Here is an 18463-nt window from a genome sequence, read left to right as displayed (position 1 = left end):
TCCTGGCTCTGTGCCACATCCTCCTCCTCAACAGCATCAAGTGCCTCATCACCTGCAAAAACATAATAGAAAAGTAATGAAAACAGGCATGAGCACCATAGCCCATACACATAGGCATGACCAAGCAGACATCCAGTACATAAATGACACATGTCACACATTACAATAACTCTGGCATGCATGCACTGTCAATGAGTTAGAAGGGGAGGCAAAACGCAGACACTGAGGACTCCAAGATGGAAAATCAACACATGTGCTGCATGCTGGATAGCACTGACATCACACATTAGCCTGTGAGTGGCATGAACAATCCAGATACATGACACATGTCAGCACACAGATGGCACATAGCATAGCCATGGCAGATTTGACAAGGACACCCAGATGGTAGCAAATCAGTACTGTCACCCATCCATGTGAGATGGACATCATGAAATAGAACATGCAAAATAGTGTGACAAAACACGCATGTGCCATATGCTGCAACAAAGCCAGTGTTCACTGATGCAGTGATGGCGGGCACATGGATACATCAATGGTTGGTCACTTCGACATGACAGAAGACAATTGTCATGTTCAACATTCAAACAGGGCGCCAAAATGATTGTGTGCAGGGCATGTGTAGGTGCCCACTATTCAATCAGCCTGATTGGTGAAATCATTCCAATAATAAGGTAACAAATGTGGGCCATTGTGGAGTGTAATCTATGACTGAAGTATGTTACATTTGGAGCAGTGTGGCACAAAAATGTGTGGTAAAAATGCTAAGGATTTCATCAATCAGGCATAAGGAACAGGAAAACAGTATGAACAATGTTGTGGCAAGATGATCGTTGAAGGGCAAGTGCAGTAATGTGGTGCAAATTGTCTACTGCGGTCAGAAGGGAAACTTGAAAAACCTAACCCAAGGCCGGGGTATGGTTTGGAGGCACCACATGGGTGGCCCATAGCAGTCATGACTATACAGCCTCACCTGGCACTCAATCACAACACATCACCCAAGCAACATACACATGGTTTGTACACACATGCATGGCCACTCACCGGACAATGCCTCAAGATCTGGTAGGTCTCCCACGGCTTGGATCTGATCCTCTGCGATGAACTCTCCAGCGATTGCCTCATGTTCTGTTAGTTCATCCTCCTCTGGTGGAGACCAACTCCCAGTCACCAGAGTAGAGGCATAATTGGAAGCCATCTTGTTCTTTGCTCTGCGTTTGAGGTCATTCCAACGCTTAGAGCAATCATCATCTGTGCACCTCACAAATCCAAGGGAACTAATCTGGTCCGTGATGCACTGCCAGTGGACCCTACGTTGAGCAGTCATAGTCTTGCACCCTGCAGTACAGCATTTCGCGGCCATGGGCCAACACGTAGCCCACAAGTGCGTCTAGTTCTGCATCATTGAAACTACGCTTCCTTGACGTGCCGGAGTGGGTAGCCGTGTCTGGGCTCCCAGCCTGTACCGCAAGAGCACCCTTCTTCCTCTTAGAAGGTGGTGCGGCCCTGAGTGTTTTACGCCGCTCTGGTTGGTAGGGGCTGAAGTGCAGGTGGACTAGGCACTGGAAGTAGCCAAAGGCACAACGACCAAAGGTGTCACTGCAGGCATTGGCTGCTGGGTGATATTTGCAGGACCAACATCGGTGTGATGGACTTGGACCAACACTGTTCCGGCTGGGAGACTCGGAGCTGGGGTGGATTGAGCTGCAGCTGCCCCTGCAGCCTCCTCACCCTGGCTACTTGGGGCAGCAGATGACATTGCTGCCCCAGATCCACGTGGCCTGGTGACAGCAACTTCCACCGCCACCCGTGGCTTTGATTTGGTGACACGGAAGTCAGCCTGGGAGTCATCCTGTGCCGGTTCGGTTGACAATATGGGCCGGGTTAACAAGGCATGAGCTGGGATTGTGTCAGCTACATCTCCCCATCCCATTGGGGGGGCATAATGTCCCTGATTGGTCCTCCACACACTGGCCTCTTGGGCCACCCTGCACATCCTGGCCACGTCCCCTACCGCGCCCACCTCTTTGAGGTCGGCCACCTTTGCCTTCCTTACTGCTTGGTCGCCTCCCAACCATGGCACTGATGTTGTTGTGCGAATGGGAGGTGCAGTAAACAATTGTCCTGGGAAATTGGGGTGAAAGGGGTAGGGTACTACATGAATACGTACCCTAGTGCTCTAGCAAGGCTGTCTGTGACCAATGGGGGAAGATGACGTGTCACGCAATGCTCAGGCACCCCGAAAAACAAAGTTTTACGCGCACAGGAGACCTGGTAGACCACGTGCGTGGAATAAAGAACCCACACTACGCTGTGGCACCCACAAACACAAAAATAAGCGTACGCGTGGTACACGTAGGCTACAATGACCTCTGAATGGGTACGTGACACACAGGGGCAACCACAGTTGAAAAATACGTGCACGACTCACCGTCTGCCTGGAAAAAGAACGTGAAAAAGATGCACATGTGCGTGTTGGCAACACCCCCGCCAAAAGAAGAATTGAACACCGTCTGAATATACAAGGAGTACGAACTGGAACTGTTGTGAAGTAATCGCGTGTGAACCGACAAGAAGTACAAGAATCACCCGCTCGCTCTCCACAAAAAGCACGTACAAGAAAATGGCGTCCTACCTTTTAAGCCAGCCCACACGTGCGACATCACTTACGCGCGTAAGCGCTAAGGGCCTTTCCTCCAATTAACAGCAGTGACACCCAGAGGTTCTGTTTCTTCACGTGCTGAATCACTATGCACCCGTCACGAGGGAAACGCCAGTGCGTGTAACGTCACAGATGCGCTTACGCGCTAAGGTCCTTTCCTCGAATTACACGCTGATGTGCACTCTTTTCACGTGCCAAGTCACTCCGTATCAAGCAGGCCACGCGACAACACACGGAAGACCACACTCCTGCCTTGAAGGCCATATTCCTGCCCCCCAGACGCCCGAGCATGCTCCCACCTCACATCTGCTGCTGCCTGCCTGCATGCCTGCTGGACACGTTCCCTGCTATTTGGTGCCTGCATGTCAGCCAACTGCAGGGGTCCAGTTGCTGTGATCACCCCTGCTGGAACAGAAGACTCCCGACTGGTATTCCATCGCTCCACAGCCCAGCCCCAGGACCCAGTTGCCCAACCACACCTGCCTCGGGGGTTGCCATGTCCGACACAACACCATCTGGCACCAGTGGCAACCCCCCGCAGAGAGGCAGAGGGCTGCCAGCTTCAGTGCCAAAGAAGTTGGCATCCTGGTGGAGCAAGTCCTGGGGCATTATGATGCCCTCTTTGGAAGTTCACGTGCCGACAATGAAGGACGGAAGAGGATCTGGAAGGACATTGTGGCTGCCGTCAACGTGGATGGGGTGGCAGCCCGCGGCATGCAACATGTCCGGAAGTGCTTGGAGGACTTCAGGTCCTGGACCCTCAGAAAGGCCCGGCGCCTCTTGAAGACAGCGGATGCAGAGGGGTGCCAGGTCCGCCTTACCAACATCCAGATGAGGGTCCTGGAACACACAAACCCAGCGTTCCATCTCCAGGTCCTTTGGATGCCGACCCGTCCGGAGTCGAGCGGTAGGTGTCCATGCGTACTGAATGGATGAAGTGCATGCTGAGGTGTGCCAGGAGTATGCAGCTGGGACATATGTGTGGAAAGCCCCATGTATGGATGTGTATATGCAGGGACATGAGTCTGCCACATGTGAGTCCAGTCATGTGTGAGTCACATCAATGGTGTATGTGTTCAAATGCATGATTCCCAAATGCATGTGGGGGTGCACCCATGTTTACACTTCTGAGTATGTACTATGTCATGGTTGGGGTGTGACACATGGATGCTGGTTCCACCTTCATGTACGTCCACGGTGTACATGTGTGTGTGTGTATTTGGCATGTGACACCAACATGTAGGAGGCTGATTGGCAGATGCGACATAGTTGGCGATGATTTCACTATGACAGGTGTTGGAGATTTACAGATGCATGTATGTCTGGTGGCGTGTGTACATGTGTTTTGCACTCCCCGTGTTGCATGTGACGTCAGGCTAACCTTCGGATGCTCATGCTGTTGTATGTGTATGGATGCTGCTGCCTGCTGCAACAGTCCTGTTAACTTGTGCATGTGTGCCGGTTCAAATGATGTGTGTTGGGGAGTGTGATGCCATCTGTGAAGTTTGACACTGCCACACATATGCAAATGTCATGTGTGTATCGGACCATTGTACAGTGCCCTGATGCCTGTGTTTTGTCTCTCCCTGACTGCAGCGTCAACTGATGAAAAGGGCGGAGACGGTGCTGTGGAGCAAAGCGGCAGGGATCCCACCGCCAACTAGAAACGCAAGGCCCAGCTCCCCTCCCCAGTTGTCATCTCTTTGGGGATTGAGGAGTTTGGTGCCGCGTCTGAGGCCGCAGCTGCCGAGGGGAGGTCTAAGAGCGGGTGGCCGGAAGTGGACTCCTCAGCAGCAGAAGGTGCAGCTGAGCCCCCAACAGGGTGCTCTGGAGGTAAATGGCATGGAGTCATCCAGGTTGGTGGAGGGTTTGGTTGAGGAGGAGGCCGTGGAAGGGCCATGCATGGGGCCTGGAGGTGGGTATTCCAGTGGTGCTAGTGGTGCAGTCCAGGGGCAGGGACAGGGGGCAGCACAGGCCACTGTGGAGGTGCCTGTGTGTAATCCTGTCCCTGATCCTGTGACTGCATCATCCCGCACCACCAGCGATGTCTACGTCCAGACCCGTTCTCAGGGAGGGAATCCACAAACAACAACTGGCCTTCCTCTCCCTGCGGACGTGGCAATCCGTGACTGGGTTGAGCCTGTCCTAGCTGGGGTGGCGTTGTGTCAACGTGACATGCGGGATGACTTGCAGAGTTCTCGTGAGGAGAATGCAAGTCATTTCGCATGTCTCTTTGAACGCGTCAACCTACTAGGACAGGTCACCAGCACTGGGTTCCTCCGTGTGCTGGGTCTTCACCCGACCCCCTCCTCAACTGAACCCCCTATGCGCCAGTTGTCCTCTGTGCCATCTACCTGCCCAAATGTCACCGCCAACCCTTTGGTGCTGCCCCTGACCCCACGGCCAGGCTGGTGGAGGACACATCCCTGCTACAGTCGGGAGTCGGATGCCCAGCAGGGGTGGCCACCCCAACAACTGGACTCCAGCAGGAGGAGGACGTGTAGGCATCGACAGGCAGGGCACATTCACGGCAGCAGCAGGCTAAAGGTGGGAGCGATGATGACTTGGGCCCATCAATATCAGAGGGGCAGGCATCGGTGCAAGGGCAGGAGGACCCTGGATTGGGGGTGTCTTCCGTGTGGCAGCGGTTGGGCCAGGAAATAGATGCGGAGCAGCGTCGGGCAGAAGAGGCACGGCTCACTATGGTCATGGCGGAGAACTCAATGCGTAGTTTGCTGAGGCGGGCTGAGTGCCTCGAGGGAATTCGCAGGGATTTGGAGGTGAACAAGACCTCGGGGCAAGGGAACAGGCCCGCCTCCAGGATGTTGAACAGGAGTTCGATGATGCCCTGGCCCGGGACATCACCAAGTGAGCCGTTGGACTTGCCCGTGACTTGCCCGCCACCATTGTATATAGTTCATTAGTGTTAAGTTTCCTTTCTGTTTTTCTTTCATTTGGGGCGCATGGACTATGTCCCACATTTTTGTATATAGTTATTTACTAGGTAGGGTTTTTTGTAGGTTTCCTTTGGATTGTTGGGCTCATGGACCCTGGATTTTACATTGTATATAGTTCCGGAATGGATTTGACTTCTTTGAATTATTTTTTTACATGGAGCCATGTTTTTTTTTTTTTATCTTTGGATTTGTTTTGATGGACGTACCCTTTGGAGCCACTTTCATTTGGATTTATTTGGATTCAGCATTCATATATTTTCTATTCATTTTGGACATCCGGCCTTTTGTTTATTAATTTTTTTCTTGTGTGATTTTGTTTCTTTCCGTTGATTTTGTATTTAATACATTTTGATTTCATACTTCATTTGTGTGGTATTCTCTCATTTGTTTTGTGCATGTCACGATGTGGGTTTTCTCATTCACAGGCACCCATTGTGTGTGTCTGACGGACATGTATTGATGTGCATACTTGTTATTTGGGATCTATCATGACATGTTGATTTCAATGTGGAGTGGATGGAATACTTGTTTGGGTGTTTGGACTAGGGTGACGTGGGGTGGTATTTGGGTTTGCCATGAGGGCCATGAGTGTGGATCGTGATGACGTGTTGGGGGGGGGCATGAGTCGGGGCCTGGGTAAGCGCAGCCCTTTGCGCTGCATTGGCTATTTCAATGGCTTTTCCTTGCGCAAGAGGCGTTCTTGGGGACGTAACTGACGCTGCAGGATGTTCACTGTGACAGCGCTCAAAATAGCTTAGTAATTCCATGAATATGTGGTGCGCCAAAATGCTGCTTAGCGCACACAGGTGCTGCTCGCGTGCGCTGCCTCTGCGCTGAAATCTATGAATTAGCCCGAGAGTCATGGCTGCGTTAGGCCTGAGGAGACGCCTATGCTTGCCGGTGTGTGCTACCTAGATGTGTTTTATTAGGATGATGGGTGGTTTGATGGGTCATGTTAGTATGAGAACAGCTTTACCGAATGTGTCATAGTACTGCTGTGTTCTAGTTTAATGGTTATGTCTTCTTACCATCATCAATTTAGAGGTGGTAGGTTTTTGGTAACTCAGATTACAGTATGAAGTCAGTTATGACAAATGTTGAATACATAAACCATTGTTTTTTATGCAACCAGCGAGAGCTCCAAGAAGCTCCGAGAATTCAATATTTGTATGCTGCCCCGGCTTTGTTTTAATGATAATAAATCTGGATCTTGCATTTCACTTTGTCTACTTCCGTTATTGAGCCCAGATTGAATGTCTGTGTAATTTGTGACTTTCCAGGCCATTTTAACACCCTGTAGAAAATAATGAAAAGGAGTGTAATAAAGCTTAGGACCCATCATATTACATATGCACCTACCAGACACAAAAGAGCATCTGTGACCACATAACTAAATAAATAGACTTCACAGTTGACATGTGAAAGTATCTTCTGCAGATGTCCACCAACTCGTGGAACTCTCCCGTCCCTCGCACACCCAGGTTTTGTATAATAACTACAAATAATTTTGGTAAAAGTAATGCATTTTTATATAACATAAAATATTTTTACAAAAAGAATCAAGAGTTATGATTGCATAGTACATTGAAGTTCACATCCATACATTTGCATACAATTTCAAACTCAATTTTCTAACACAAAACAAATTAATAAATCAGGTAATGCTATTGTCGTATAGTCATAGAAATGAGTTCCTTGTGATGTTAGGTTCTTAAGGTTAACTCTAGGCGTTTCGGGACTTTGTTCCCTTCATCAGGAGCATTTTCAGTTTTAATCTTCATACAGATGTATATCTATAAAGAAATTGTTCAAAAAATAGTAATCATCTGTTTGTTCTTAATTCGTGATATTCAAAATGTTATTTTTAAATATAAGTCTATGCTGTCATGTACAATAATAATAAATCACCTGGAGGGTATTCTTAACTTCGTTCTTATTGCAGAACGGGATATTCTGGTCAGCTACATTTCTACTCTTTCGATGTGGAACCAAACCACTGTTGCCTATGGCTGAAGCAGCTATATCGGCTGAAAAGATAAGGTGAAAAGCGTATGTATCTATACTGAGCGGAGGGTGTTTGTTCAAAAACTTCATTAAAATCAACATTATGCTGTTGTTATATTTAAAAGAAATAGATCTACCTGTAGATTAGAGTGAAAGGTTAATTAGTAACTGTAGGGTCATCCCGTGGGTTTTGTATATTCAGGGTACATCAATCTCTATCGATATCCTCCAATGGGGGATTCTTTCTGGTGTTCTCTGTCTCCAGTGTTATTACCAAGTACGCTCAGATGTAAACAAGCGGGATCAGAGTGTTCCATCAGTTCTATACAGTGCATATGATGCTATAGAGGTTATCAGTGTCCTCAGGTCCTAAATTAGGTGTCAAACAATCTAGTTTCTGGTAACTTACTTCTATTCTCTTGTTGTTCACCTTCAAACATCGCTGCCCGTCCCAAATCTCAAAAGAGACTCAAGATGGCCGTTTTTTGTTTATACGCATCATCATGTATTAACGTGATGATGTCTTATGTTTATACGGGTCATTCTAGTGACGCAAGCTGATCAAATAGTCCTGAAACTACAGTTGGACACGTATGTAACAGGATCGTTCTGCTCATATCTTGTGAATTGGATGTAGGTTTCTTCTCCAGTATGGCTTTTGGTCGAATGTTAGAATTACTACAAAGGTAGAAAGAAGTGAATACGTGACCTGAAATGTATGTCGTCGAGTGTGTTCAGGGCTCTAGGTGGAAAACCTAAATCTAACTAACCTTTAGATTTAGTTATACTCATGCAGGATGGATACACCCCGCATTTGGTTCAAAGTAAAAATATATTCTTTTGAAGGTGAAAGTTTCAAAGATCCCAGTGGGAAAAACAATTTCACATACATGTTAAACACATCCAGATGATTCGTTATTGGTATGTTCATACCCTGCTCAATGGGCTACTGCCACCCCTGCCAGGCAGCCTTTTGTAGAGATTACCACCCTCTCCCCTGTGGGGGAGAGGGTGCTGATCTCTGCATTTATTTTGTGTAGGCTTGCCTGGCAGGGGACAGCGCCTGCCTATTCAGCCTTAATGGTGGTGCTGCCACTCGCCAGCTGGGGAGGGGCAGCACCACCATTAAGGCTGAAAGGGTGAGGCCACTGGAAGCAGAGGCCTTTTTCCTAAATACTGAAACTCCCGCGAATGCGCGGCAGCTCCAGTATTTAGAAAGCAAGGCCGCTGCTTTCAGCGGCCTCACGTTTTTTCCATAATGGTGGCGCCGCCCAACGGGAATCTCTTGATTAAAGGGATGCCTCGCAGGTGCGGCGCCACCATTATGGCTGAAAGGCATTTTTTTCTGTAGCCTGAAGCTCTCGCAAACGAGCGAGCGCTTCAGGCTGTAGAAAAAAATGCCTTTTCGTGTAGTGGCCGGGGCTGCCAGGGGAGATTACTGGGCCCCGGCAGGGCCCCGCCTCAAAACGAAATTTCGGAGCCTGACGGGGCCCAGCCCCGGCAGGCCCCGGCCCACTTAAAGCCCTGAGAACATGTCAAAGTATTTGGACAGAATTGAGGTGATACCTGTATAGATCAATATAAAAGCCTAGCTATAACCAAAGAATCGTACACCGGACTATCAATCACACACTCCCTCACTATTTATCCCTTACTCTCTCTCCCTCTTGCTCGCTCTCTTTCTCTCCCTCTCACTCTCTCTATAGCTTCCTCCCCGTCTGTCTGTGCTTAAGTGTAAGAACCTCCATGAGGCATCCTGCAATGCAACAGAAGGAGGGGTGGAGCATGGAGCAGGGGAATAGCCATCTGAAGGGCCTTTGTACGTTTAGGTAACTGTGTGAGGGCGGGTTGAGGTAAGGAGCCTCACTGACCTTTTGAAATTAGATGCTGAATGGGGTTGCCAGATGTACAAATGAGGGTACCATGTTTTCAAAATCAAAAACGGGGACAGGACACCAATTTAAATTTAGGAGTACCATTTTACAGTGGCTGGCAAGACACAAGTGGGATTAACCTTAAGTAGTGCAGGGGAGTGCAATCAGACGTAGGCTCTTCTCTAGTTTGTAACACCAAACCATTGCAAGTGATTGCATGACTTGAAATGCTAGTCAAGGGCATCTGAATTTGAAAAACTATTGGACGATGCAAGTGATGCCAATAAAATGTGCCAGTTGACGATTGTTTCGCCCTGCTATTCAGGAAGATGTGCAGGAAGAGGGTCACTTGGAGAAGTCATCCAAAGTGGAATTTCTTATCAGCATTCCATGTGGAGGGAGTGGTGGGGTCTGCACCTTTCCTCTCCACCTGTAACACACTGCTGGCTCCTGTTTGCTAGATTCATCCCAGGTCATGGTTGACAGAAAAAAAACACATATATCTTGAAGGGTAGGAATCCTCAATGTTACGCGCCCATATACCCCTGGGTCCGGAGCGCTTTACAAATAAATTAAACAAACAAACAAACTTCTCTCCCCTCTCCACACAACTACTACCCTTAAACACACTACTACTAATACTCCCCCTCTCTCCACACTAGTACTAGTCCCCCACTCCACATGACTATTAATGTCCCCTCTCCTTCTTCTCAATCACTCTCCTTTCAACAATACTTTTTTATTAAGCATTTAATAAGTGAAAGCAACAGCCACTGCATTGTAGACATCAGCAATTACAGTCAGCAAACATCTTTCCAAATCATTCCCCAGGAAAGGAGGACCGGGAAATGCTCCGAGCCCGGAGGGCAGGCTGTCCCGTGCATTATGAAAGCAGAGCAGTGCCTCTCAGTCCTGCAGCCAGCGTGTGAGTGGGGGCCTTCGGGTGAGGGCTGTTCTCCTTTCACCCTTTCAAGCACCCCAAACTCACTCCTTATTCTCACACTTTTCCTCTCACTCACACATCGTTCACGCTCAATCACAATACAGTACTACTTTCTCTCACCAACCAATACCTCACATTATCTGAAAATCACCCCCACACTCCGTTCCAACGTCCTTTCTCCTGCTGGTGATTTTGCACATTCTCCTCATTTGACCTCACCCGAACAACCCACACCTTCCTGTTTCACGTCCCTCCTTACATCGTCCCTCTTCTGCCCTATTGGTCTTTCACTTCTAGTTCCCCTAGCTAATCTTCTCTGCCCCCCCATCCTCAGAATGGTAACAAACAATGCACATTTTCAAAGAAGGTCTTAGCCCTGCCCTATCTCCCTTGTGGGCACACAGCAGATATGCAAAGGCAGCCCGCTGTCAGAACAGTTCCCAATTTCTTCTGCCGGTGGATTTCACATGCCGGTATAGCAGGAGGTCAACTTCATGTCCCTGCCATGTGTACTAATTGTCTCTATTGGGGTGTGGTTATGAGAGCTGAATGCATACAAGTGTTGCTCGACCCATTGAGTGTCTCTTTCACAGTTTTTACAAAAGCGTTGTGTACTACCAAACATTGCATAGACCGGACTGCAGGTTACATGGGTGAGGCAAGATAAGTGTGGATAGTCGGTTTGCTGTTGGCTGGCATTGTAGCTTGCAGCTGTCTCGCTGGTTGTATATGAATTGTTCGTTTTACAACTGTTCAAATTACAACGTGGTACCTTACATTTCGAAATGATGCAAAGGATTTTAAAAGAAAACGTTAACATTTTAGAAATTGTAAAGTAACAAACAACTGTCAGAGACCAACGGACTGATCCCATTTCCAATCAAATTGTTGAAATGGTTCTAATGGCGACATTGAAAATGTTCATTGTGAGACACACGCAGTTATGTTCGCACACACAAAGTATGCGTTGCTGTTAAAGCACCCGCTTTGTTTGCACAGTTATTTCCAAGACAGTGCCATGACCGTTGTGTTACAGCACCATAAATGATGTTATGTCACTCCTAATCGCTAGTTCAGTGTAGGGACAGAGGGGCCCTGGCCTGTCATCCCATAACATTATAATGGACAGACAGCCAGTCACAAGCAGTTGCATCTGGCATTGAAAGAAGCCGTCACTCGGCATCTGGAAACCATGGCACGCACAGTACGGTAAGATGTAGCTAAGCAGAAAACGTAAGAGAAAATCTGTGTCAATACCCAACCTTTAGGAAAAAATTCCAAAACAGACACAAAGATTGTGGAAAGTAGTACACAAATGGAAGTGGACAAACAAGACATTTTAAAGAAATATCAGCGTTGACCATGGGTACATATAGTGACACCTTACAAACGCTGAGAAACAGCAGTCGCCGTAAGGGTTAAAAAAAGAGCAACTACACAGTGAGATGGTAATTCAGTTATGAAGGCAGCATGAATGGACAAGCAAGAAAAAATTACATGTCTTGATGTTAAACAAGACCAAAAGAACGTGCAAAGTGATACACAAAGGTATGTTGGGCAAGCATAACATTTGAAAGAAAAATAAATAACGGTGACCAAGGGTGACTGTAGTCATAGCCTGCAAACGCGAACAATGTTCACTCTCTGTTATTGGAGGAAAATTACAACTGCGCAAAAAGATAATACTTCAGTTACATTGTCACAATGAGTGTTTGGAACTATAAAATTAAAATGTGGGTCGGTGTAAAGTCATCAAAATTAAACTTATATCATCTTGACAGCTTCCATTGTTTTTGGCAAAGTTAGACAGCAAAGTGTTTGCATCAAAGAATCTTCGTGAACTGATATTTCATGTTCCTTACAAACGTTTTTAAAACATAACCTTATCAAATGGTATTTTTTTCCAAGCTTTCATTCCTTGCATACCTTTTGAAGTTTCCCTTTTGCTCAAGGTCAAAAAACAATATCCCCTTATGGATTGACTTGGATGCGTGGGCCTATTCAGCTCGCAACCAAAAAAGCAAATCAACTGACCTTCACTCAGAAGGCAAATACATTCTCACTTTGCAACAACATGTGAGCATCCAATCATGATAACCGCTACTCCCATACGCCTCCAAAACCACTGTTTCCATCAAACACTCCAGGTGGCCGCCTCAGATTTGAAAACATAGGACGCCAGTCCGACTTCAATATTAATCTGAAAACATTACAACACAGACGCAGGCATTGGTCGCCGTACATTGAGCACCAACTTCCACTTTACCCTATGAATTTGGTAGCAAGAAAACACCACTTTTTGAGTTTGCGCTGCCACATTGCATCCCAACATAATTAAAGCTCACCTTCGGAAACAGTATTTCATAAGTATAACAAGTGCATTGGTGTCTTGTTTTGTATGTGTTAGCGGCGATGTCCGTGTACACCAAAACATGAACCAGAGATGGCGGAGGCCGCAAAGAAATCTGACGCACTTCACGCTGCTCCACAACCAATCAGTGAAAGCGCCACATGTCTGCGGACATGACGCTATGGATTAGCCAATCGATTTCTTGTTCGCGGAACAAACAGGGAAGTGTGACCGCGGAGCGGACATAGATATCACTAATTTTTGCAGACCTACTTTTTGATCATTTTTAAGAAAACTACTGGACGGATTTTCACCAAATTTACAAAAACACTCTTTTGGGACCAAGCTGCTGCTCCTGCCGCAAATTTGGCGAAAATCCATCCAGCGGTTTCGGCTGTAGGCGTGCGCAAAGTTTTCCCCCATTCAGTCTATGGGAAAAAAAGATGTTTTGGGACCCCCCCCATAACTTTTCCCCCCCTGGACCAAAAATCACCAACCTTTGCAAAAAGATTCAGAGTGGCCTATATACTTTTTTTGCAAAGTTTGGAGCGAAGTTATAAGCCACCCAAAAAGGTCCCTTCCTATGGAAACAGCAATTTAACCATAACTACACAGCCACTACTATGGCTGTGTAATATATATATATATATATATATATATATATATATATATATATATATATATATATATATATATTCAGTGAAAAAACTTTGTTAAAGGGACGTTATGGTTAAGTTGCGCTACTAAAAAGCTATGAAATTCAGTAAAAAAAACTTTGTTAAAGGGACGTTATGGTTAAGTTGCGCTACTAAAAACCTATGAAATTCAGTGAAAAAACTTTGTTAAAGGGACGTTATGGTTCAAAGTAAAACCGAAAAACCCCTGAAATTCAGCAGTTATGGTAAAATAAGCAACCATAACTCGCGCCGCCACCGTGCACTGCTAACACTAACACCCAGGACATCAAAGATGACATCACAAATGTCATTGATGGCATCACTGATCACCAAACTCAGAGTGGGCCATATACTTTTTTTGCAAAGTTTGGTGAGGATTCGTCCAGGGGGAGCGAAGTTATAAGCCGCCCAAAAAGTGCTCTTCCTATGGAAACACCAACTTAACCATAACTACATGGCCGCTACTGCGGCCATGTAATATATATATATATATATATATATATATATATATATATATATATATATATATATAGGACACAGATATGAATGTGTAATTAAAAACTTAAACCCAGGAGTTTTAACGGAACATACCTGTATGAAGCATGGGGATGGATCACGGAACTCCCTTACATGATATATACAGTCTGTATAATGTGCAGTGCGAGTACATTTTTCTGTATATGTTTTACACATCAGCGATTGTACGCTGTAACATGAATAATCTGATTAAGAGGCCCATTGAGTACCATGCTCTTTTTTGTGTATCCCTGTGAGGCCTTTTGGACACATGTACACCCGCTAAAAGCATGCATCTTTTGTGCCCCAAAATGAATCCCATTCTAATTTGAGGGCGCTGAGGGAATAAGTGCGGTGCTGCCCACCCCTAAATCCCACGAATGCAAGAACAAAAACATGCGTTTGTTTCAGCATTGGGAGAGGCGGAACCCCTCAAAAGGTTAAAGAAATGTCATATTCCCAACAAATGTTTTAGTTAACAATGACTTCCCAATGCAACATGTTTCGTTAAGCACCACTCTCCTTTCCTGACCTTATACTGCAGTAATGCGTCTCCAGCTTGTATTCATTTTTTTTGGTCCGCCCACCTCATCCTCTTTCGTGACACTGCCAGCAATAACTTCAAGGAATTCCAGCCAGCTGTTCAGGAGTGGGCTTCCCCTCTTGAAACAATACCCGTTCTCATAGCTTTAATTGTGCTTTGCCTCTTTCCCTCAATTGCTCCCTTCAGCTGGTGCCTCAGAGTTTGGCCCTCTTCCCTGCGGATCAGACAGTCTCTGCATTACGTCGGAATAATTGCAGTATGCACAGTGAGTTCAAATCCCCATGACCCTCTGCGAATTGCCAGCATCGATTCACAACCTCTGCCGGAACAGCGTCCACCTATAGGCGGCTTGGCTGCCTTCTCTGTTCGCCAATCAATACTTTGAAAGTATCGCCCAAAATAGTTTTGGTTGCCCCCTGTAAAGATGAAGTCCACTACACCAACCTTTCACTTCCTCTTTCCTGGCAATTTGTGAGTAACACTGAACTCATCCACGCATCACAGATGCGATACATAGGGAAATCAAATCATTACTAATACATTTGTTCCAAAGGCAAACAGGGGAATTAGCCTAAGTGAACACTCAAGCGTATCTCCTTTTCTGATGTGATCCTTGAATATGCATATTTGTCATTTCTCTTTCATTCACTGGGTCTATCTTCTATTTTCAGATCACAAGACAGTCGTTAGCCTCTCTGCTTAATTCCAGCTAGAGAGAGCTTTAGCTCTCTTCCAGAGCTCTGCCATCCACATATTGGAGAGGGGCCTTTGTGCAAGTCATCCAGGTGACAGCTTTATTATAGTCTGTGCCATTTTGTATGAAAAAGTGGAGCTGCCAAGTTGGGGAGAGATTTGTGAATGATGATATTAAAACAATGTGGAGTGCTGTTTGTACATTGGTGTGCTTTTTCACATGTTACTCACAAATTGTTCATCCAGAACAGGACTGCGAGACTTGTCCTTGGCCTCAAGCCCAGGAACCGTATCTCTCCAGGACTGAAATCACTACACTGGCTCCCAGTGGCTGTGAGGATTAAGTTCAAAACCCTCTGCATTGTCCACAACGTCTTCTGGGGCCTTGGGCCAAAATACCTTCAACTCTCTCTTCCTAAATATCTTCCTTCTCGAGCTCTTCGCTCATAGACCTCCAACTACCTCAGGGTCAGCCGCTTCTCCAAGCAACGAGTTGGGGGTAGATCTCTCTCCGCAGCAGGGGCCTCCCTCTGGAACAGCCTTCCTGCCTCCCTGAAACTTGAGGAGAACCATCTCCGGTTCCGGAAGCACCTCAAAACCTTCCTCTTTGCCTCCGCTTTCTCTCCCTCTCTCCCCTGCTAAAATCACTGAACCTGCACTGAATCTGCTACTGGGCCACTCACCGATCTCGGTCCTTGGCCCAGCCACTCTTCCCTGCACTGCCTACCTGCACTACGGGACTGTCTCTGTTTCCTACAGCCCCTTCTCCCGGCACTTACCTTGCACTTGCCACCAGCTGGCCCTATTATTTATCTTGTATTCTACTAACCATGTACTGCACTTTCCCCTCTCCTCTTCCCCTTGCACTTTTCCCATTCCCCTCTACCCTTGCACTTGCACGATCTGAATGACACCTGGCCTGGTAGGATCATTATCTGTCTCCCCTTGTCCCCCCCCCTGCCTCGTCGCGCCTTGAAACACTTGTGTATAGGCGCGTTACAAATGCCATATCATATATCATATCATATCATATATCATATCATGTGTGCTGCATTACATTGTTATTTTCTAAAACCCTCAATGGACTATGAATATGAACAATAGCACTGACTTTTCTGTCACTGCTCAATGCCTCTGTTGACCAAGGGGTTGTCCCTTTCACTTTCAAAATGTCCTTTGCCAAATCTCTCATTAAAAACCCCATGGTGGAACCAAATGACCCAGCAAACTACGGTCCAATCTCTAATACGTCTTTTATATCCAGAATCCTCAAGAAAACCATTGTATGTGGGAAGATGTCAAAAAACAAAAGCCTCCCCTAGAAGTCGCAAAACGGATTCACGCTAATGAGAGGAACAGAATCAGTACTATGCTCATTATGCAACAGACTAAAAACAACACAAACATCCACTCACCCAGTGCACTCAAACTAATGGGCATCTCATCCACAATCAAAGGTATCAGTCCAAAGGTCTTGCTAAATCTACTCGTGGACATTGGGATAACGGGAATCCCCCTATGCTAGATAACTCTGTTCTTGACCAAGGGAACAGAGATAACATTCATGGTGTCTTTCAGGTCATGTCTTCACAATCTGACATGCAGAGCACCCCAAGGAACCAGATACTCTCCTCTTCTCTTCAATGAATACATAACCTCACTATGGGATCTCATTCATAAATCATGATTCTATTTTACATATGATATGCAATGCATTTACACACAGAATAATGACCCAACAATGAACCCAACGATCTCAGCATACTTTGATGTGTGGAATCTTGAATTACGAGATTTAAGCTTAACCCATCTAAAATAGAGCTCATGGTCTGTGCTGCACCACCACATGACAAAGTCAGAGGTTGCACCCCTGTTCCAAAAATCATATAAATCTGAAGATATTGTCCTGATGGCACATACATCTGTAAATATAAATGTGACGAATCACCTTCCAGGGCACCATTGTTTCAGGGATGAATATCAGCTTCTAAACCATAAATCAGCCCCACACCTGTAGAACACCAGAAAGGATCCAAACAGGTTGGAAACACAAGCAAATTATAAACCTCCTTGTCCAATTATGGTAATGTGGACCGAACAGTAGGCTTATCTCTGAAAGGTTGTGGATCATTGGTTAGTTGCAACACAGCGAAAATACAATTATTACCCAGTGATAAAAGGGACTGTCCAGTCATGGTTGTATACAACTATCTACTTTATTCTTATCACAACAGACAGTTCCAGCACACTACAAAGTACAACCCACCCTGTAAAGGAATGTAGAGGACAGACATTTTCAAATGAGGAAAAGGATGCACTCTGGAAACTGACAGGAGGGTAGTCGTTATAGTAAATAATCACAATAGTTCAAGGATACTTGGTTTCAGCACAAAGGAAGCAATGGGTCATCAAATGTTTCTAGGGGCCTTCATAGAAGTGCCAGGGGGCCAGAACGACAATGTACTTTGTGTTTGTAGGTGTTCTTGGTGCTTGACAGGGTGGAGTCGGTTTCAGGGAGCTTTGCAGCTTCTCTGACAAAGTTCAAGATGGGAGACAGCTGCGGATATCAGATGGCAACCAGTTCGGAGAGCGAGACTGGACTGACAGCTGCAGACTGGCCTACACGGTGGCTTCGGGTCAGCAATCGTTGTCTCAGTGGTGGTCGGTGATTCTGAAGTACTGGTCGAGGCGTCTAAGAGTCTTTTAGCGACTGCAGCGTTGCAGTCGGTTGCAGCTTGAGAGACTCGACTGGCTCAAAAATGTCCATTAAGGCGGACGTCTGTAGAGGATTGTCAATACACTTCTCCCAGCTTCTTCACTGGGATAATGTCCTCCTTTAAGGTTGACAGCCCAAAGCTGAGGAGTGTGCTGCTGGCAGCTGCCTTGTATGTGGTTTAGTTCAAAGAATCTCTGGTACTTTCCAGATAGGAAGCTTGCTGCAGAGCCTGTACTGGCCGAGTACCAGTTCTGGAGCTGCTAGAGGGACCTCTGGATTCGGTATTTCCCTCTGTTCCCTGGGAGAGTTTAGGCGAGGGATTGTGCTTCACTCTTGGAGGTGCTGACGGAAGATGTAAGGCAGACTGCACCTTCAGCCAGGGTCCTATGATGAGTTATTCTCTCTGCTTCTGGTGCAGCCTTCAGATGATCTGTCTAAAGAAGCGCCAGACCTTTTTTTAAAGCCAAATGGACCACAGGGATTGGTTTAGGCTAAGCCATCCTTAATTAAGCAATCATGGTTCCCCA

This window comes from Ambystoma mexicanum, chromosome 5q (genome assembly GCF_040938575.1).
Source record: "Ambystoma mexicanum isolate Mex_15411 chromosome 5q, UKY_AmexF1_1, whole genome shotgun sequence".
Classification (NCBI taxonomy): Eukaryota; Metazoa; Chordata; class Amphibia; order Caudata; family Ambystomatidae; genus Ambystoma; species Ambystoma mexicanum.
This window is presented reverse-complemented; position numbering follows the sequence as displayed.